This window comes from Ictidomys tridecemlineatus, chromosome 13 (assembly GCF_052094955.1).
Source record: "Ictidomys tridecemlineatus isolate mIctTri1 chromosome 13, mIctTri1.hap1, whole genome shotgun sequence".
Taxonomy (NCBI): Eukaryota; Metazoa; Chordata; class Mammalia; order Rodentia; family Sciuridae; genus Ictidomys; species Ictidomys tridecemlineatus.
In genome coordinates this window covers 81,329,418-81,351,994 of record NC_135489.1, presented here as the reverse complement: position 1 = coordinate 81,351,994, position 22,577 = coordinate 81,329,418, and the positions used below count along the sequence as shown (strand labels likewise).

Below are 22,577 nucleotides of genomic sequence, written 5' to 3'. Positions count from 1 at the left end.
TACTGGTATAGCTGAAACCTCTCTCCTTTCTCAACTCCGATTTTTTTTTGTTTAAATGAGCACTTTTGGATGACAGATATGCTTCCTATTCAGTATTCAGGCTATGCAAAACTGTTTAACTATGTTTAAGCATGAAATTCATTATTTAAATTCTTTCAAATAATTGGTATGAACATTTATTGCAAAGAAGACTCAACTTGTGAAATTTTGCTCATTTTCTTACTCAAGCAAATAGACATTCATTAATATACTGAATTTCCTTTAAATAAAATAAATCATAGATTTTTCTTCAAACATGCACTTATTTTGAATAAGCCACATAAAAGGAAAAGACTGTCTATATATAGAATTATTTCAATGAGGCCATTTACTTTTCCATTTTTCTATTTCTTGAAGTCCTCAATGTCATTGCAGATCCTTCTAGACAGCACTTCTTAAGAATTGTGCCTTACTTTGGAGCATTAAGAATTCTTGGAATAAACCAGAAAAGAGGCCAATGAAACAAAAGAATACTATAGTTTCCTTAATCTAACAGAATCCTCTGGCTCACTTTGGCAATCAGTGTAAACAATAGTGGCCATATCACATCAGTTATACACATTTTATACAATATATACTTTATATTGATATTTAAAAAGAAAAACAACACAATTTTTTAGCTATAAGGGGAGTCTCTTGGCAAATAAAAGAAAAACTTATTTCCATTAGTGGAATACTACACTTAAACCTAGAGAACAAGTACCCAAGAAATCTAATAAAGAAAGTCTGGATGTACATCATGGATAAGCAACTAGGTTTGGGAATATTGCAGTGTAATCACAGAAAATACGAGCTGGACTATTTGCAGTTTTCAATGACAACAAGAAAAAGAAAATAATGAGCTAACTCCATCAACAATGAAAGTATGGAATCTAAAGAGCCCCCGTGGCCAGAGTGATACATCTTTGTGAGCCTATTTATATACAGTAAGTTTAGTAAGTTTGGTAAATATCATTGTTACTCTCAAGTTGAAACAACTGTTCCTAGCCAAGAGCAAAGAATTGTTATTGAGCATATGGTATTACTTTTTTGCTGATTTATGTTCATAAAATTCAATCAATGCCTTGCCTTAAAAATGTCAAATAATCTAGATTTCAGGATAATACATACCAACTAATCTGTTCTCCTTATCTCAACCCTATCACTTCCAATTATGAAAGTTCAAGCAAAATGGTATAAGTGACACAAATAAAAGTGAAATTATTTCTTCTTAGTTAAATGGTCTAATTTATAATTCATCATTCAAGCATCTTACAAAAGATACCATAATTGAAAGCAGTAATATGTCCCAAACTAATTGCCACCCATATGAAAACATTTGATTACCAGCATATAAATAAATTGGCTTACAATATGGTGTTAGGAGCTAGAATTTCAAATACATAAAAACCTGTGTTCAAATCCTGGCTCTGACACTATGAGCTATATGATATTGGTCAAATTCTTTAAACTCTCTGATCTCATGTTTCTTATCTATAATGCTGTGATAGCTTTTATAAACCTCTTTTGAAGAATAAAAAGTCATCTTACATATTAAACTCTTTGGATCATGTCTGCATAGATTAAATCTTTATCAAAATTATAGCTAATGTTTTCTCAGTTACTGGACAACTGGAGTTCTAAATAAATTAAGAAGGTCCTAAATTTTCTAGGAAAAATTTTCCTCTCATTTTTCACTTATTTGTTTGCAGGCAGCTGACATAGTTATAGTGTACATCCACAGGACTGACAGTGGATTTCCAGGATTTGGAAAGAATTCCCAATATTTCCTTCTCCCATATATGAGATGACATCACCATGAACATTAGTTCAGTTAGCTACTTTGGGAAACTGCTGCAGGGATAGGACAGGTGATTCAGAATAAAACTGGTCATGTACCTTTTCTATTCACCATCATCACCCGCCTCCTCCCTTCGCCACCCCAGGACAACAGTCTTCCAGCTGCAGATCAAAGGAGTTGTTCTTTTCTGCACAAGGGCAACAAAGACCAAAAAAAACATCTTGGTAGTGTGTACTGTGAACTTTTACTAAAACTTCTTGTGAGAACCCCTGGATTCTTAAAACACTGTCTCTAAGTGAGCATCAGAAAACTTTGGGAAAGTTAATGAATGTTTTGTACTTCAGAAACAATTGATTCTAGTCCCTTCAATGTTGTCTTACCTTATGTTCATCTCTCTGTTACTGCTTTCCCCCATCTTTACAACTAATTAACTGACTTAAAAATGCAATATAAAAGCAAGCATATATTACAATGTTCAGTAAAATATTGTTTCAATATTAAAAAAGTTCATCACTAGGAAAGCAGTTAAATCAGAAACTGAATATAAATATTGTCCTGCATTTTAAGAAGACTGCATAAGATGTATAGTAATGAAGCAAAATAATCACCAAAGCATATTAAATACAAAATTCAGTTGCAGAATAACATCTGTAGAATATCACTTTTGATTAAAAATAACCCATGATTATAAATGTTCATATATAAGTATATTCAGTTTCAAATTCCAGAAAAAATATTTCTATAGTTTGAATGTGTGTCTCCTCAAAAACTAGTGTTAAGATCTAATTGCCATTTTAACAGTCTTACAATATTAGGAAGTGGGACTCCCAAAAGGGCATTAGGCCATGAGAATTCTGCATTATTGCTAGAGTGGATTTTAAAGGACTGAGTTTGGTCTGTCTGTCTGTATGTCTGGCTCCCTCTCTCTACCTCCCTTCCTTCCTCCTTCCTTGACTTTTGCCATGTGCTAACAAAGCAAGAAGGTCCCCTAACTTGATGCCAGTACCTTTCCATCGAACTTTCTAGTCTCCAGAACTATAAGCCAATAAATTTCTATTTACTGTATATTACCCAGTCTCAGGTACAGGTTGAACATCCCTTCTCTGAGACACTTAATGCCAGAAGTGTTTCTGATTTCAGAGTTTCTCAGGTTTTTAAATATTTGCATAGACTTTACCACTTGACATTTTTAATCCAAATCTTGAAATACAAAATGCTCTAACATCCCCAAATATTTTGCAATTTCAGAATTCAGAACATTTCAATCTCAGACTTTAGGATGCTCTACCTCTGTCCTGTTATACCAGAACAAAATGGACTAGTACATACCAAAGGTAGTATATATTGCTAAGTGGATATTTCAAGAAAGATAGAAATACCAAAGGAGCATGGAACATAGGACTATCATATATATATATATATATATATATATATATATATATATATATATATATATATACACTCTGTCAAAATCTACTAGAACTAATAAATAAATTCAACAAGTTTGTAGGATATGAAAGCATCGTTTAAAAATCTCTAATGTTGTTATCTGCCAACAACTAAATCTAAATCTGAAAAAAAAGAAATCAAGAAAGAAATCCCAATTATAATAGACATCAAAAACACATAAGAATAGTGCTTGGGTTGTGGCTCAGTGGTAGAGCACTTGCCCAGCACTTGTGAGGCACTGAGTTTGATCCTCAGCATCACATATAAGAAAATAAAATAAAGGTGTTTGTTTCCATCTGCAACTAAAAATATTTTTTAAAACCATAAGAATAAATTTAGCCAAAGATGTAAAAGATCTATATACAAAAACTATAAAACAATGATAAAATAAATGGAAAAAGATATTTCACATTCATTGTTTGGAGGAACCAATATTGTTAAAAAGTCCATACTACAAAAAAAAAAAAAAAAAAAAAACAATCTACAGATTCAATGTAATCCCTACAAATGTCAATGGTATTCTTCACAATACAAAGAAAACAATCCAGAAATTTTTATGGAAACATAACACACACACACACACACACACACACACACACACACACACACATGCCAAAGCAATCTTAAGTAAAAAAAGAAAGCAGGCATTGCACTGCCCCACTTCAAAATATGCTACAAAGGGCTGGGTGCAGAGATGCATGCCTGTAACCCCAGCCAAATGATCTTTTACATGGGAAGAAGGCAGTATCTTCAATAAATGGTGCTGGGAAGACTGAACATCTATATACAGAAGAATGAAACTAATCCTGTTTCTCACTAGCTACAAAAAAAAGATTAAAGACTTAAGTGGAAAACCTGAAACTACTAGAACACACAGGTAAGCTGCTTCAGAAAGTCAGAAGGTGATGAGTTTTTTTTTTTTTCAAAAACTCAAAGTGAAGGCAACAAAAGCAAAAACTGACAAACAGGATTATATAAAACTAAAAAGCATCTTTACAGCAAAGGAAGTAAATCAACAAAAATATGAGTTAAAGAACTGGAGAAAATATTTGCAAACTCTATTCTGACAAGGGAGTGATATACAGACTATATAAAAACTCAAAGAGTTCATAACCCCTCCCCACCCAAAAAGAATAAAAACCAACTTGATTTAAAAAAAGAGTAGTATAGTGTTTGTATCTTATATATTCCTGGGAGGTCAAGGGGAAGTACTAGAGACTGGATTAGAGCAAATTATATTCAATGCTTTTATAATTATGTCAGAAAGAATCCTAATGTTATGTATAACTAATATGAACCAACAAAAAATGAAAAAAAAGAATATTTGGATGTGATGGATATGTTTTACACTTTGTTTGTGGTGGTAATATCATGTGTATATGCATAAATCCAAACTCATCAAATGTATGGATTAAATATATGCATTTTATATATCAATTATAGCCCAAAAAGCTTAAAACTGTGGAAGAGTGTATATTCCTAGGCAAACTATTCTTAGCATTTCAAAGCTATGGCCATGACTCAATTTTTTGTGTAGATAGCTAAAATTTGGGAAAAAAAGGCAAATTTGTTTAATATAAAATTCAAAATCATTAATGGTAATGACTTTTACAGCCTTCCTACTCAAAAGTTTTTTGTCTTTCATTTTTAATGACTTGGTACAGGATTTTCAGGAGAAATTAACAATTTTAATTAAAACCATACACTGAAAAAAAGAAATGGGCATAGACCAAAACAGACATTTCTCAAAATAAGAAATACAAATGGTCAATAGGCATATGAAAAAAGGCTCCACATCACTAATCACCAGAAAAAATACAATTCAGAATCACAGTGAGTTATTACCTCACTTTAGTTAGAATAGCTATTACTGAAAAGACAAAAGGTAAGTGATAGCAAGGATGTGGAGAAAAGGGAACTCTTACACATTGTTGGTGGGAATGTAAACTAGTACAACTATTATGAAAAACACTATGGAGGTTCCTCAAAATATTAAAAATAGAACTATTAAGTGATCCAGCTATACCACTCCTGAGTATATATCCAAAGGAAATGAACTCAGTATATCAAAGAGACATCAGTACTCCATGGTCCTTGTAGCACTACTCACAATAGTCAAGAAATGGAAACAACCTCAGTGTCTATCAGTTGATTACCAGATAAATAAAATGTGGTACCTCTAGTACATAATGGAATATAATACAGCCATAAGAAAAAAAGAAGTTGTATAATTTTTCACATGGATAGACATGGAAGCTACTATGCCAAGTGCAATAAGCTAGGCACAGAAAGTCAAATACTTCGTGATCTCACATGTGAAATCTAATGAAGTTGATCTAAAGAAGTTGAAAGTAGAATAGAGACTGGGTTGAGTTGGGTGGAGAACAATGGGGGAAGGTTGATCATTGAGTAATGTTACAGTTAGACTAGAGAAATAAGTTTTGATGTTGAATGGTACTGTATGGTGACTAAGATAATGATAATATATGGTATACTTCAAAAAAGAAGAAAAGACTTTGAATGTTTTCATCATAAAGAAATGATAAATATTTGAGGAGATGGGCACACTTGTCCTGACTTAAACATTACACAGTGTGTACATGTATCAAAACATTACCCAGTGTTCCATAAATCTGTATGATTTTTATATGTCAATTGAAAGAAAGAAGCAAAGGAAAGGAGAAAGAAAGAAAGAAAGAAAGAAAGAAAGAAAGAAAGAAAGAAAGAAAGAAAGAAAGACTGATGTAGCATGAAGTACTTTCCTATATTCTTAATTATTGAAGTATTTTATGTCATGGATACATTTATTTGTTAGTTTTAAAACTCATGCTTCTAAAGAAATTCTTGTGGTAGTCATTTTTCCAATATATTTTTACATACATATGAACTGACTCAATTTTCAAAACATGACTGGGTCTCTTATTGACCTCTTACCCTAAAAGGTTTAAAATACATGAAAAAATTTATTTAAATTCCTTCAAAGAAACAACACTAGAATCTATGGGCCAAAGTAAGCTGAGCTTAAAGCTCAGCTGAAGACAGGATGCATGGGACAGGGACACTGCAGCCCTACACATGCATCTTTTCCATATTCCCAGTCACATCTGTGGTCAGGGAAGCTAAAGATTGAGAACAGCACTGTCTCCAGTTGCTGACCTAATTCTAACACTTTACTCTGGTTCATTTTTTGTGTGACCTCAGAATGTGTCATTGTAAATTCCATAGTAAGACAGGAGCTCCTCCTTTTGGAGTATGGATTCCATGTGTGAGTTCTGTGGGCCTCGGTTTCCTCATCTCTAAATGTATCTCTACAGACCTCTGAAAGTGTGATGCACTATAAAGCACAACAGTCACAACAAATGGACCACCATAGCGTGGTCCACTCTCTGAGCTCTTAGGATCCTCAAACCTTTCTGTAAACCCACTGTATTCCTTTATGTGTGGTACTTTTTTTCAGTTCTCCAGAAGGTTCTCTGGATGGAGAAGGGGCATCTCTCTACCGACAATCTCACATTGTTTCTTACTGTTCACTACTCAAAGTTGAAAAAAAAATATATAAAACCTGTAGCAGTAAGTACTCAAATGAAAAATGTGGCTTTCTTCTTAGGAGAAGGCTGCAGTGCAAAAAGAGAGGCCACAAAGCTACCACCTGAGAGTGACAATACAGATGAGCCCTGGTTTTGATCTTCTTTGAAGTTTATTAAAAACAAACTTGAATCTGCACCAATCCTGACAGGAACAGATGGCATATTCACAAATGAGAAATGGCAAGCTTTCCTAAGATGCCTTTTAATCTTACACTATATATGATGAATCATATTATAATGCAACATTTGAACCATTAACATAAAGAAGATTGCACATTAACATATAATCTTATTGCAAATATAACTAACTAGGTAGAAATCTTTAAAAACGAAAGCATGGCTCTCTATCAGGCACTGGGAAGGAGATTAGTGACAATGGGCTTCATCAATCACAAGAAGTTTGTTAAACACTTGTAATTGAATAGGGATACATTAAGTTCAAGTAACAATTAATACTCAAATTTTGGATTATCATGATTGGGAATTTATTGTCTATAGAATAATAAAGAAAGGGCATAAAGTCTACTGCCTTCAAGTAGAATTTACATTTCTAAATGAGGCCAAGTGCAATAGTGTCTGCAAAGGCCCAGGTGTTAAAAAAGCTTATTTAGTAGAGGTGGGCCTTGGTGGGAGGTCATCTGGTGGCTGGGATTTTTCTCTTGAAGGGGACAGTCAGAACCCCAGTCCCTTACTCTCTTTGCTTTTCTGCCATGAGTGAACACCTTTGCTTGGACATGCACTACCTGCCATGAGGTACCATGTCACCATGGGCCTAAAAGCCATGGGACCAACCAATCATAGACTGAAACCTCCATAAGTGTCCACCAAAACCAATCTTTTCTCTTTATAAGTCTCAGGTATTTGTCACACTAATGAAATGTTCTCCATAGTATGAAAACTCATTTACTTTTTATTTGAAAACCACCAGAATGAAAGGCAGAGAGCCAAATATTATTCAAGCTATATTTTACAGAAACTACTTAATTATGGAGAGAAGTGACTAGAGTTCCATTTCTGCTATTCCTTATTTCAGAAGAGAAAGTCAAAAGACTAATTTTTAAGGCATAGTATTTTGTTGTACAGTTTTGTTTTTTATAAGCATATATAATAAGTAACATAAGAAAAAAGAATTCTAGATAGGGCAGAGGGGTGGGAGGGAAAGGGAGAGGACAGGGAACTAGCAAGGATGGTGGAATGTGATGGACATCATTATCCAAAGTACATGTTTGAAGATACAAATTGGTGTCAACATACTTTATATACAAATAGGGAGATGAAAAATTGTGCTGTATATGTGTAATAAGAATTGTAATGCATTCCACTGTGATTTATTTTTTTAAAAAAATCAACAATAAATAAATAATATTTAAAAAGAAAGATCTTTTTTAGCAATTATATAAAAATTCTATTCAATATTAATTTGTTTTTTAAATTATTTTGCTTTCAAATATTCTGAGTTTTATGGGTAAGAAGTACTCAGGAAAGAAAAGTGGATTTTTTATCTTATGTATCTCTTAAGTTCAGTCTTTCTATAGGCATTTCTCCTACTTTTCTATATGATTAGACATTTAAAATCATGGTAAATTACTGAACATTTTTTACCTTATCTTCAAAATCACATTTGCTCTATTAGTGGTTTATTCTCTCAAAGTATTGTTTTCAGCACATTGCTATGACAGTCCCTCTAAGCACATAATTGAGCCCACAATTTTTATCCTACTATCCAACAATGCTCAGTATGTGGCCTATTACACTCGTTAAAGAACTGATAGTGAAACAGTACTCCTAGTACAATGAGAATAGAAATAGTTCCTTAACCTGCTAATGAATAACTTTCATCCAATATCTATATCCATAATTTAAAACAAAACAAATTAGAAACAAGAAGATTGTCTACTATCTCACTATTATTTAATGCTGCTCAGAAAATTCTAACTTAAGCAATCAAACACAAAAACCAAATACACAGTACACAAGTTTGAAAAGAGGGAGCAAAATTTTTACATTTTCAGATGACAATTCATTAACTCAAAATTCAGGAGAATCAACCAAAATGTAGAAGGAAAGCACAAAACTATGATTTATAAGAAAAGCAAAATATTGCAAAATAATATGCACGGTAGGTTTTCTATATATCAACTAGAAAATGAAAACATGAGCTCATTTATGATTCTCATATTCATAGAAAATATGTATAATTAATTAATAAAACATATAAAGTTTTTATATAAATAACATTACAAAATATCATTGAGAAACATTGTTATATTTTTGAAAAAAATCTATTTTCCAGCATTGGGAGAGTCAATAAAGTTATCAAGACTTATTCCTAGATTAATGTGTAAGTTTTCTGCAATTAACTTTGCTCTAAAATATTATAAAGTTTTTATAATAATGAAAGTTGAATTTTGATGTCTATTTTTTTCTTGAAGTCACTTTTCTTAAAACCCTCTAATGACTCAAATTCAGAGTGCCTGTTTTCTCGGCTTACCATACTGTTGTTAATACTGCGGTTTGTTTTCACAGAGCACCTATGTTGGTCCCTTTGGGGTTCTCTGTACCTAGGTTAATTTCTCTTTTTCTTCTTTTCTTGTTTATTTAGTACTGGGTATTTAACCCAGGGGTGCCTTTACTACTGAGATGCATCCCAACTCCTTTTTTATTTATTTTGTGACAAGATCTCTCTCTCACACTAAGTTCTTTAGGACCTGGCTAAGTTGCTGACACTGGCCTCCAAATTGTGATCCTCCTGCTTCAGCCTCTAAAGTTGCTGGAATTACAGGCATGCACCATTGAGCCCAGCTACCTAGGTTAATTTCTAAGTTGGATTATTGTGGCACTCTTTTGTTTTTGCTTGAGGACATCTTCAAGTTATACTTTTCTTCTTCTTCTTCTTCTTCTTCTTCTTCTTCTTCTTCTTCTTCTTCTTCTTCTTCTTCTTCTTCTTTTAATTAGGAAGGGTGTGTATGAGGTAAACTTGTAATCTTGAGCCCTTACATGTTTCAATACATCCTTAGTTTGTCCTAACACTTGATAGTTCAGCTATCAACATTTGGTTCCAATAAATCTTCTCAGAACTTTGAAACATTTCCTAGTCTGTTACAGCTTTTAGCTTTGCTAATAAGAACTCTGATAGCTTTGATAGATTCTTTTTTGGTTTTGAGGAGGTTTTCAAATAAATTTAGAATCTCCTAGAGTTCCAACATTTTCTCATGCTTAGTATAGTTTATATATTTTCCCCTGTTGGACATCTCAACCTGAAGACTCCAATTACCCTTCAGATCAAGGAATTTTTTTTCTATTTTTTATCCTGCCTGTTGCCATTCTATTTCCACCATAATCTTTATCTCACTTTAATTTTTGATCATACTTTATACCTGAACTTTTTGTTCTATATTCTAAGAGATGTGCTGGACTAATTCAATATTCAAGCATTTTTAAGTCTTTCACCTATCTTTTAAATTATTTTTCAAAATCCTGCACCTATCTCCTGGAAATCTGATCATACTTCATAGATATACTCTATATCTCTGAAAATTTAATATTTTTAAAAAAATTAACCATACTTTTCATTGTGTCCACTGGAAAACTGAAGGCAATTTTTCTTCAAAATAATAGAGTTGTCCTGTTTCATTATTAGATTCTTTTCATTCAGCTATAGTTTTCTTCAAATGTTTGGTGATCATTTGTTGCCTAGTAATATTTATATTCAAACAAATAGAATTTTCTCTTTTATCCTATTGTTTTTAACCTGATACTTGAGATTGAACCTGTATGCTCAAACACCAAGTTGCATTTCTAAATCTTTTTATTCGTTTCTTGAGACAGGGCATAGCTTAGTTACTTAGAGCCTTTCTAAGTTGCTGAGGCTGTCCTCGAAGTTTTAATACTCCTGCCTCAGCCTCTAGAGTCCTGGGATTACAGGTTTGCTCCAACACCTAACAGAGAGGAAGGACTCAAGGATCACAGCTGGCAGGGGTTTCATAAGAACTGTGTAGTACTTAGAAGCTGTTTATTAGCAACTTAATGTAATTTTGATAGAAAATTAATGAGTTTTTAAAGAAGAACATGACAGATTATAAAATTCTCATAATTTAAAAATTAATTTTTAGAATTTACCAAACCTATATCAGAAAAACTGGGGAAATCCTAAGAAAGAAAATTGAGGGCTGGGGATGTGGCTCAAGCGGTGGCATGCTCGCCTGGCATGCGCACGGCCCGGGATCGATCCTCAGCACCACATACAAAGATGTTGTGTCTGCCGAAAACTAAAAAATAAGTATTAAAAAAATAATAATAATAAAGAAATAAAGTGGGGTTGCTCAGGCTCAGGCCTAAGGCCATCCTAAAATTTATAATAATTTATAATATGGGGCTTTATGAATCAGGGCAGGCTATGAAGATTAAAAACAGAACCAATCACCCTTGAATTTATAAAACTGTAGCAGTGTCATTTCAAGTCAATAAGGAAATGATGAATATGCAATAGTATTTAGATAATTTAGGAAATCTAGGAAAGAATATCAGAATTCTGATTTAAATTAAAATGAATTCTGTAATTACTAAAGACTTAAATATATAACATAAAACATAAAAATAAAAAAGATATAGAAATATATGTTGGGATAGCAAAAGTCTTAAAATATATTTATATGTAGACAGTATAAACAATTTAAACTTATGTTTTTCAAAATGAAGTACCCAAAAGAGTAAAACTAGAAATGAACATATGTTTATAAAAGTAAAAAACAGGGCTGGGATTGTAGCTCAGTGGTAGAGTACTTGCCCAGCACACATGAGGCACTGGGTTCAATCCTCAGCATCACTTATAAATAAATAGAAAATAAAGGTCCATTGACAACTAAAAAATAATTTTAAAAAGTAATATATATATAAAATAAGGGCTTAATGTCCTTAATCTCTAAAGACCACTCTAAAATCAATAAGACAAATAAATCCATGGTGAATCATCAAATAATAAGAATAGGTGAAGATGAATTAATTCATATTTAAACAAGATGGCACTTGATCAATCAAGCAAATAAAGTAAGTATAATGTATAGTCAGTAGTCCCTAAATAAATATTTGCTGCTAATTTTTAAAACTATGCATTATATTTGGGTTGTTCATATAATTCATCATCTAAACCACCACCCTTTTGAGAAAATTAGTGGAGGCACTGTAAATGACAAATTCACATAGAGCAAGCACATCTGGATGACCAGCATACACAGTCACAGAAACAAAATATACAGATACCCTAAGGATACATCTTGACATTATAAAGCATACAATCTTTCTTCACGAGGCAAGATTCAATGAAACTATTAGAAAATAATCTCCTAACAAACATCTAAGGTTATTGGAGGTCTAAGAAGTAATAGGCAAGAGAAGAATTCAGTAGTTATTTGTAGAGGAGAGACAGAAGTTGATAACTTCCAGGACACTGAGCTTGAGAGAGGAAGGACACATGGATCATACTTGAATTCTGGCTTTAGTGACCACGTGAATAACGGTGGTATCTCCTCTCAATAAAATAGAAAAATTGCAGATTGGATACACATCAGTGTTGGAAATAGGGTTTGAGGTGTTCTTTAACGTCCAGGTGGAAATTTCTGGTGTATATCTTATGTACATGCTTTGCATATAATGGTCTAATAATTATTTCTTTGATAGTTTCTGGGAACACAAAAATAAATAAGATATCGTCCTTGCCCCCAGAAAACACTCTGTTATTGTATCATCCTTTCTTTCCTCACTCTAATAATTTAGTTTTGTAACTCTTCCCTCTTTATCATCTTCTCTATGCCTCACAATTCTAAAACCAAAGTAGAAGTTCAGTGTGCGTTTGTGGAATAGTCTTCTGTTGCCTTTTGGGGATACTTCCATCATAAATTCATGCTGCAGGAAAACCTGAGTGTGACACTTCAGGTAACAGTGGCAGTTGATAGACTTTGTGGCATATTGGGAGAGAGGGTGGAACTGTGAGTTTAGGAAAGAAAACAAGTGCTGTGCATGATTCTATGTCACCTAGTTCAGCTCCACTGTGATCCTGATTTCATTAAGATTGAAAGATGAGGGCTGAGGCTGTAGCTCAGTGCTACAGCACTTGACTGGCACGTGTGAGGGACTGAGTTTAATCCTTAGCACCACAAAAAATAAATAAATAAAATAAAGGTATTGTGTCCATCTACTAAAAAAAGGCAGAGAAAATATTTAAAGAAAAGATTAAAAGATAAATTTATATTGATTGCTACTCAACATAACATTAGTTTTGTAATGATCAGGAATACAAGGGATGACTTATTGATTTTTATGTTTACAAATATTATTGTTCACTAATACTAAGGAAAGATAATATCAGAGCTACCATCCATTAAGCCTTTATGTAAGAACAGTCCATTTTTAAACATATTTGTATGTATTAACTTATTGAATCCTCACAACTCTTTCATATCAATTTTAGTGTCAGGGTGGGGCATGATCACGTCAGTAGGTTACCCCAGGTCATTCAGCTGGTTCTAAGAGAGCTGGGATTCAAGCACAGGCAGTCCATACTCCTTATACTTGTAATTTGCTGCTCATAAAAGAAACACTGCACTCATTGTTATAAAACCAGGTTTTTAGTCTTAAATTTACCAAGTGGTAGTGGAGTGAATTTAAGGATGCCTGTTTATCTTCTGAGTTTCATTGTCTTTATATCTGGTGAGGAAGAACCTTTGTTGTCTTCTATAAAATATACAGTGTTATGAATTCAAGGATTTCTTATACTACATTAAAATTACTTTGAATAGTCTGAGAAGTCTTCCAGAAAGACCACATGAAGTCAGAGAGGAGGTGAGACAGCAGCACTTAATGTTCAGACACCTCCTAACCCAGTTAAGCTTCACGTTTTATTGCTAAACCTCATGGAGAGATTATAAAGGAGGAGAGTGAGAAGTAAGAAATATGAAGTCTGGGTCTTTAGGGACTCATATAAATTATTTTTATGATTGATATAAGAGTACTCACAATTAATTGGGGGATTTAACAAAGTGAAAGGGGTGGGGAAAGGAGTAAAACTACAAAAATATACTTAAGGTTTAAAAATTGTCAAATCTGTCTGCAAAGCATATGCAGTCTCATCATATATCTTTTCTTTAAAAAAGACTTCATGTTCTTGTCAATTGCTATTAGCACTCCGCTGGTGAACAGTGCTCATGTTTCATGTGTATTAAAGTCAATACCCTGTCCAAGGCATTTGGCATTAACACCTAAGTTAGAACAGAACCTGAGTTCTGTTCCAAGCTTTGTGCCTTGTCAATGCAGAACTGGATCTCTTCCTCTGTGATAAAAAGGAGGTTAATGCACTTGCCTCCTTATCCATCCCCAAAGGATGCTTTGAAAATCAGTGAGGCAATAGGAGTCACACACAGACATCCTGATACGAGAAGCATTATCATCCTCTCTTAAGCACAGGAGCCTTGAGGAAAGCAAGTGTTTAGAGCAGTTCTATATTATAAACATATTAAGTATGGGGCTGGGGATGTGGCTCAAGCGGTAGCGCTTGCCTGGCATGCGTGTGGCCTGGGTTCGATCCTCAGCACCACATACAAACAAAGATGTTGTGTCCACTGAAAACTAAAAAATAAATAAATAAATATTTAAAAATTCTTTCTCTCTTCTCTCTCTCTCTCTCTCTCTCTCTCTCTCTCTCTCTCTCTAAAAAATATTTTTTAAAAACCGTATTAAGTAGGAATGCCAAAGTTCAGAAGAGAAGAAACAAAAATAATGACAACATTGAATCCAAACTAAGCTTTGATTTCACAGATGCCTTCACTGAGTGTTCTGGAGAATTATCAGAGCAATTCTTCTTGAGAGATGGGAGTAGAGGTTAAAGTGATAAATGGTGCTAAGGCAGGAGATGCTCTATTCCATTAGATATATATGGCAAGCAATTGATGGATAAAGTTGTCTTGCTCACCACCATGTTGTGGCAGGTACTCTAACTTATGTAGTCTTTTGTTCCCTAAAAGGTGCTCAAAAATGGCTTCTAGAAAGTGCTTTTCTTGAAGTATAGCAAAAGCAACTAAAAATGAACATTCGATGTCTACTAAATATATGAAAGTAATTGGTAACCACTGAAATAGAAAGATCTCATTGTTGATTCCCACATTTGAAAAACAAATAAACAGACAAACACAAAGGAAATTCTAACAACCCAAGTGTTTGGATTAGGATATGGAGCATCAGGAACTCTCCTGCACTTCGCAAGTACTTTCTTAGCCTCTTTCTCCTCATCTAGTGAAATTAAGCGTACACTTGATTTAAGATACCACTCCTAAATATATTACCCTGAAGAAGTGTGTTCATATATGCCTCAAGATATGTGCACATGAGTATTTGAAATACCTTACTCATAATATCCCAAACTGAAAACTTCCCAGCTGTGTCACAGGAAAATATTGGAGAAAGAAATCATTCTGTGTATTTAGACATGAGGATTATGATGTACTATTCTCAGGCATATACAGTATTGATGAATCTTATGAGTAGAATGCTGTGTAAAAGAAGAAAGACACAAAAGTATACACAAGTGAGCCCATTTACAGAAAATATAAGAAACAATCTATAAAAACTCAGGGAAAAAATGGAATGTCAAATGCTAAAATGTTAACAAAGAAATGAATTCTTTTGTCCCCCGAAGTATCAAGAAAGTCTGGTTTAACCAAAATTGATAGCAAAGAAAATATTGCATACTTAATTAGATTTTTACCTCAATGATCTCTGAGCCATGTCTGAAACAAATCTGTGCAGGTTCTTAAAGAAACTGGCATGATCTGTTTTCATAATTCCAAGTGTACTTCACTTAAGAATCTCCTTTCATCAAATTTTGGCTGGTTATTCTTTCCTTCCACATGTTTGTGTCATATATACATAACTTCCACCTCTCTGCATATGATTTAAATATAGATATAAAGAGTGTATTTGTTTTGCAGAGAAGTAATAGGACAGAACTCAAATCGATTGTCCATGAGTTTGTATAATAATGAGTGCTTAAGTATAATGAAAGTCCTACAGATACAGCATTTATTCATCTAAAGAAGGTTCTTTTACCGTTTTGCAAACCTGAAAGCATTTTAGATTAAGAAATTATTAAATAGAAAAAGAATAGAAAGTCTCCTACATCATGAACATGAAAAGTGATTCTGTACAATGTATGTGCTTCATAGGAGGCAAGAGAGTATGATAGTTGAGAGAATGGTTTCTAGAGTTGGGACTGGAATTAAATAAGAGTTGTCATTTTATGTCTCAGTATGTGTATCCTGGTCTTCTTATAAGATCAGGAATAAACAATGCAGCAAAGCACCCAGCACATTGTGCACACATATTTTGCATCATTATCTTGCAGATCATTCACAAAGCTGTCCCACCCAACTTTTTTCTACTATAGGTGCTCTTGCTAGCCACCTTCTTCCTCAGCTGTGGCTCCCCTGGATTTCCAGTCAAACAGAATGAAATCATACATGCTTGTTATCTTGTATCTTTTTCCAGTACTTCACCAAAGCAAAATTAAAATAAAGCACAAAGGTAGAGACCATAAGGGAGGAGAGATCAGCAAAAAGAGACTTCAATGATTTTTTCTCTTCATTCTGGGATTGAACATAGGGGTACTCTACCACTGAACTACATTCTCAGTCATTTTTATTTTTATTTATTTATTTATTTTTTTGTTCTGAGTCAGGATATCACTAAGTTGCTCAGGATGACTTTGAGTTTGGGATCTGCCTGCTTCAGCCTCCTGAAAAACACAGAATTACAGGCATCTATCACCCTACCCAGATCAACAAAGTCAGAAAATGGATAAAAGGGAATAGAAACTGTCATAGTACAGATGGAGAATAAATTCCAATATGTGTTCCTCCAAACCCAGAGAAAGTGAGGGCTGAAAGTCCATGAACATTATATAGAGCATTTGAATCCCACCAATTTCCCTCCTCTGCTGGAAGCTGAATCTTTCTTTTCTGCAGAAAATCAACTAGAAATATTTCCAAGCAAGAACATTAGGCACTGTGGCAAACAAATTGAGGCCTCAGAGCCTAATAGAAAGTCTGTAGAGTTCTTGTGAGATATTCAATGTTACATGTCATGCTCTAGGAAGAGTAGCAATCATAGATATGCCCCAGGCAGAAGTCTCCCAGGCAATAAGCAGGGAATCCTCTGAAAATGGCACTGGGAAACTTTCCCAAGGATTTTCTGGCTGAACAACCAATCATGCAACAGTGAAACCCTGTAGTTAATAAGCCCTACATATGTTTGCAGAATTTTGATGATGAATTATCATCATTGTTATTGTCTTGTTGAGGATGTCTCACTTTTAAAGAATGAATAGCCTTTTGAAGAAACTCTCCAGAATAAAGAAGAGGAAGAGAGACTAGAATAATCAGCAGCATCAACCAAAGGAAGAAATCCAAAGGAAACAGAGAGACCGAGGAAAACATAAAAACAGATGCTATTTAAAAGGAAAAAAAAAACAAAAAGTTTTTATATATCATGGTCAAAATGAATACTGAAAGGTAAACTTGAACAAAATTTCTAGAAGGTATAACAGATTTATTTTTTTAAACTGGAAAATAGGAAGACAACCATTAAGGATTTGGGTTTTAAAAGTCCAACATTCAGCTAATAGGAGTTCAGGAAGAGAAAATATATGGCATAAAATTACTAATGATTAACAAGAGAAGGTTTTCCAGACTGGAAGGACACATGTGTCTGCAGTCAAAGGCCTAGAGTATGCTGGAAGAAGACCGGAACCAAGGCGACTGGGCATGAAATACGGGATCATCAGAATGGAAGCTCCTAAAAACATCTACAAAAAAAAGTAGGTCATGAACAGACAACAGGAAGTCACCAAGGTTAGAAGAAAACAGTGGCACAATGCCTGCAAAATGTTGAGAAAATACCGTTGTAACTTAGAATTCAGTTGCAGTGAATGAGGACCTGGGATGGGAGGGAGTGGTGGTCACTGAATAGAATATAGGAAAGGTGCCAGAAGAGGAAATATGAAAAAAACTAGTTTTTATTCCCAACTTTGGTCCTAAATACAGAGACATAGGCAGGAATTAGGAGAACTCCAGCATTACTCTGAAACACTGGAGCTCCTGAGAACAAGCTTTCTTTTTTGCTAATACCATTGAGTTGGAATCAAGAAGCTGACCACAGTTATAAAGTCTGACTTTGCATTCCTGAAAAGATAGTGTACTATTTTTTTTACATAGATGAGACATATAAAATATGGATCAACAGGTGATAGGCTATGATAAATTACAGCCAAATACCCCTTCTGAAGCCAGATTTGTTTATACTTTGTACATTGATAGCAAACTTTGCAGGTCCTAAAAATAACTAATAACAAATGACTTTTTTTTCTATGAACTAATGATGCAGCATTCAACTATCTTGTATGACAAAATAGAAAACATTCTCTTGCCTCTTAAGTTATGTTGGAAAACATTAGCTAACAATTTCATGAGAGGATGTGATTTTAGATGCTAATTCTTACTAAAAGGAATAGTAACAACAACAACAACAAACTAAAAACAAACAAAACAAAACAAAAATAAGAATAAAAGCTTTTCTTGGTATTCTAGCATTATTTTACAAAGGATACTCTTTATCACAGTAATTGATTCCCTCTTTTACACTGGGAATATTATACTTATTAAATGACTAAAGGATAAACTTAGGTAACAGTGGAGCTATAGTTCTTTCAGAAGAAAGGTAAATAGCTCTGAGTGCCAAGAATACTCACTTGGAGCATTTCTTTGTACCCTCTCATTATTTCTGGCTACCTAATTGACAGTGCTCACTGCTTCCTTCTGGAATCACTTCAAATCTGCACTGAGTGTCCCTAATATTACCCCAACGACCAGGGGGAAAAATGAAGAAAAAATTCTCTTCACTTTATTGACAAGATATGTTGAATGGGTGATAGCATTAGTTTTTTTTTCCTGCTAAATCTTCAGACTATTTTGATAATTGGGGAAGACTATTAATAACAGAGTAACAAGTGTGAAATAAGTATCATAAATTTTCCTACTGAAAATGAGAAGAGTTTCCAGAAAGAAACTAAAAGCAGAATTAAGGCTGAGTTACTGAATGGGCTATTTCAGGAGTTCTCAACTCATTCCTGATGATGACAGGTAGCCTTTCATTTCCCTTAAGCAATCTTTCTTTATTTCACAAATGTTCTTCATTGTTTACCATGTACATAGCATTGTGCCAGGTACCCTGGAAAAAAATAAAGGGGGTGGGGACAGCTGGTGCTTTTCTTCAAGGCAGATGGGGAAATCTATGGGATTTAATAGTAGGGATACCTATGAGGAATTGCAGAGCAGGAGGGACTAGGGAAACTAAGAAGGAGCAATTAAGTTGTGAATAGATGGCCAGAGCCACACTTCATTGGGTAATGAGTGGAATGGGATTTTCAATCCTGATCCCCTCTTCCCTGACAGTACCTTTGTGATAAAAATAGATGTTATAGACAAAGTTCAAGTGGGCAATAAGAATCTACCAGCTGACTATGATTAGTTGAGTCTGCCATTGAGGGGTAAACAATGGGAAAGTGCTAGCTCATCAAGAAGTATCAGGTTCTTCCAGTGAGCAACTAGTTTTTCTGGATGCCGACCATTTATTCTGCCTTCCTTTTGAAAAAAAAATCTTAATTTCTTTTGTGGAACCTCTTTACAGTCAGATAAAACCACTATGATTGATTGATTCAGAGTAAAATATACCATTAATCATGTGTGAGCTGCTAGAGAGAGAGATGTTCTCTTTTCATATTGGGTATATAACCCAGAAATTGGTGACACTAGAATTCTGATACTGGTCTTGTCCCAACATGGGTGGAAGCTGAGAATGAAGCCTACAGTGGGGAGTTCAGATAAAGAATCTATGGACAACCCAACTACTCATAGTGTTCTAATTGGAACGATGTTCCTCACCCACATAAACACATTAATAGGGAATGGGGCAGTAAAATCTTCAATATACTTATGAAGAAGAAGTCCGTACAGGAAAAGATTTTATCAAGTGTGACAAAAGTGTGTAATGGTTGTTTGTGGGTGTATACTATTCTTTACTTTTATCATCCACGATGTCAAATTGTGCCCTTTAAATTCACTCAGGACTATTTTCAGAGTTGGCTATCAATGAAGGAATATCCTTGGGTAAATAGAAAGTCAAACTGGCAAATGACAAGGATTGTGATTTTTGACACATACAACTCAAGAAGCAAAACCAACCAAACAGGAAAACGGGTGAAAAAGAAGGCACATCTGATGGTGGAAACATACAACTTCATAAGACTGCTGGGTATTTTAAGTGCTGATACGTCATGCGAGTACTTTTATTTAAACCACAGTGACCAGTGTCTTCCTGAAAATAAGTATGCCCTCTAAAAAAGAACAATATGTAATTTTGGACCAGTGCAGGTTTAATCACACCTGCAGAGATGCAAGGTTTCTAAACCCCCCCGTTCATAGATTTCATGAAGACCCATCCCTCCTACCCCCTCCACATTCTGAAAACACAAGCAAATCACAACAATGCACAATCCCTGAGGAACAATGTAACTTCTGAGCAAGAAGCCAAATGGAGAAAAGAAGCCTGATTGTATTAGAAGAGGGTTATTTTCTTAAACATTAATTTTCCTACCATAGAGTGATCACAGAAGCAACCTAGTAACACTAAAGTGGCTCTCTTTTAGCTTTTGCTTATTTGTTTTTTAAGAATCTGTTTAAGAGAATCTGCTTAAAAGCCAAATACAATGATAAATGTTTACTGATAAATCTTCCAGGTGGATCTACTTTCAAGGAAAGTCAATTACAAGCCTCGTGTCTCTCCTTTAATTATACCCTTTAATGATCCTCTTCCTTTCCCAGAAAATTAAGCCACAATAACTTAGGCTGAGAATGACCTAGTAATCCTCATAATCACGCTGCAATGACAGATAAAAAGATCAAAGAGCAGGTGCACTGAGAAATGGGGGTTTCCATCCTACAACAATGGGAACTCACTACTAGCGGATCTAAGGTTCTTTTAGCTTCCAAATTTCTGAATCCTATATTTTAAAAAAATTATGGTTTCCTTATGAACAAACTTCCCTCAATTTTACCCCTTACAATTGCTTCTAAACATCACAAGTTCTTCACATTTTGTGCCTATGTTTCTACATATCCAATAAGTCATTAATTGTAGAAATTTGATGAATTATGTTGAAATAGCACTAAGAAGTTCCCAAGCTAGTTAATAAGCTATTGTCTTCAATACTGAATGGAGAAAAATTTAGGGATGGAAAATTAGATATAAAGAGAATCTGACAGGCTTGTTGGCGCATGCCTGTAATCACAGTGGCTCAGGAGGCTGAGGTAGGAGGATTGCAGGTTCAATTTAGCCTTAGCAACTTAGCAAGACCCTGTCTCAAGATAAGAAGTTTTTAAAAGGGCTGGGGATGTGGCTTAGTGGTTAAGCACCTCTGGGTTCAATCCCTGGTACCAATAAATAAATAAATAAATAAATAAATAAATAAATAAATAAATAAATAAATAAATAAATAAACAAACAGACAAACTGATGTAAATATATTTATTAGAAAGCAAATTAGACAGTTAGTAGGGCCTTCCATAAGAGGGATATTGCTGCTGGATGCAGTGGGTCATGCCTGTAATTCCCGAAATTCAGGAGGCTGAGGCAAGAGGATCACAAGTTCAAGGGTAGCCTCGGCACCTTAGTGAGAAACTGTCTCAAAAATTTTTTTAAAGTAGTAATTTTTCGAAAAGGACAATTTTGAAACAGTAATATTCCAGAAATAGCTCAGTAGTAGAACATCCAGGCTTTAATCTCAGTATTGCAAAAAAAAAGAAAAAAAAACCTGGTGTATTAACATTCTCAGAAAATAAGAGAGAAAATCTAGAAATAGGTCAAAGCTGAAATGATGACACCTTGTTCACCAGGGACCTACACTCCATCATCTTCCTGCCTCACCATCTTAACATAAGCCTTAGAAGGCCATTCAGATTACAAGATGGTCTCTGATGCTCCAGCCATCATATAAACATTCCCAAGTCAGTATTACAGGAAGAGGAGCAAAGGTAAAAGTTAGGGTTCTGAGGTAGGAGCTCCTTCTGCTTACATTTCACTGTCTATACCCATCTCTAAGGGATTCTGACAAATGTAGTCTTTTGGTTAGGCAGATGCCACCCAATGTAATTAATTATGCCACTTCATAATCTTAATTATTTTTTAATTACTAAATTAAAAAATCTGTTAAGGATATTCAGTCAGCACCAGCAGTCCTTGGCACAGCACAAAATCATTAATTTCTCAATATTAGATGAAATTTGATCCAATGTGTTACTTACAGTTTCTCAGATGAAGAAACTGAGAGCTCTAAGATGAAGTGTTTCCCAAACTACAAAATTGTTTAGTCAAAGATCTAAGTACAGCATTTAGACTTTTGATATAACATTAAAATCCAGACCTAAACCAAGAAAACAAACTCCAATAAGTTTAGCCCAGGAAATTCAACTAATTAAGATGAATAATAACACATCTGTGTACCTGGGTGAGACCCCATGACTCACTTCAGGCTTTACGGTCACAATGGTTCACAAGCTACGACAACCACCCTCTTTGGTTATAAAGTGAGAATCACCATATTCATCACAGGTCCTGTACCTGTT

At 34.3% G+C, this 22,577-nt stretch overlaps 1 protein-coding gene across 1 annotated transcript in view; it reads right to left on the bottom strand.

Moving 5' to 3' along the window:
- LOC144369713 (3',5'-cyclic-AMP phosphodiesterase 4D-like) overlaps window positions 1–22,577 on the bottom strand; it is a 233,125-nt gene that overhangs the window by 72,361 nt on the left and 138,187 nt on the right.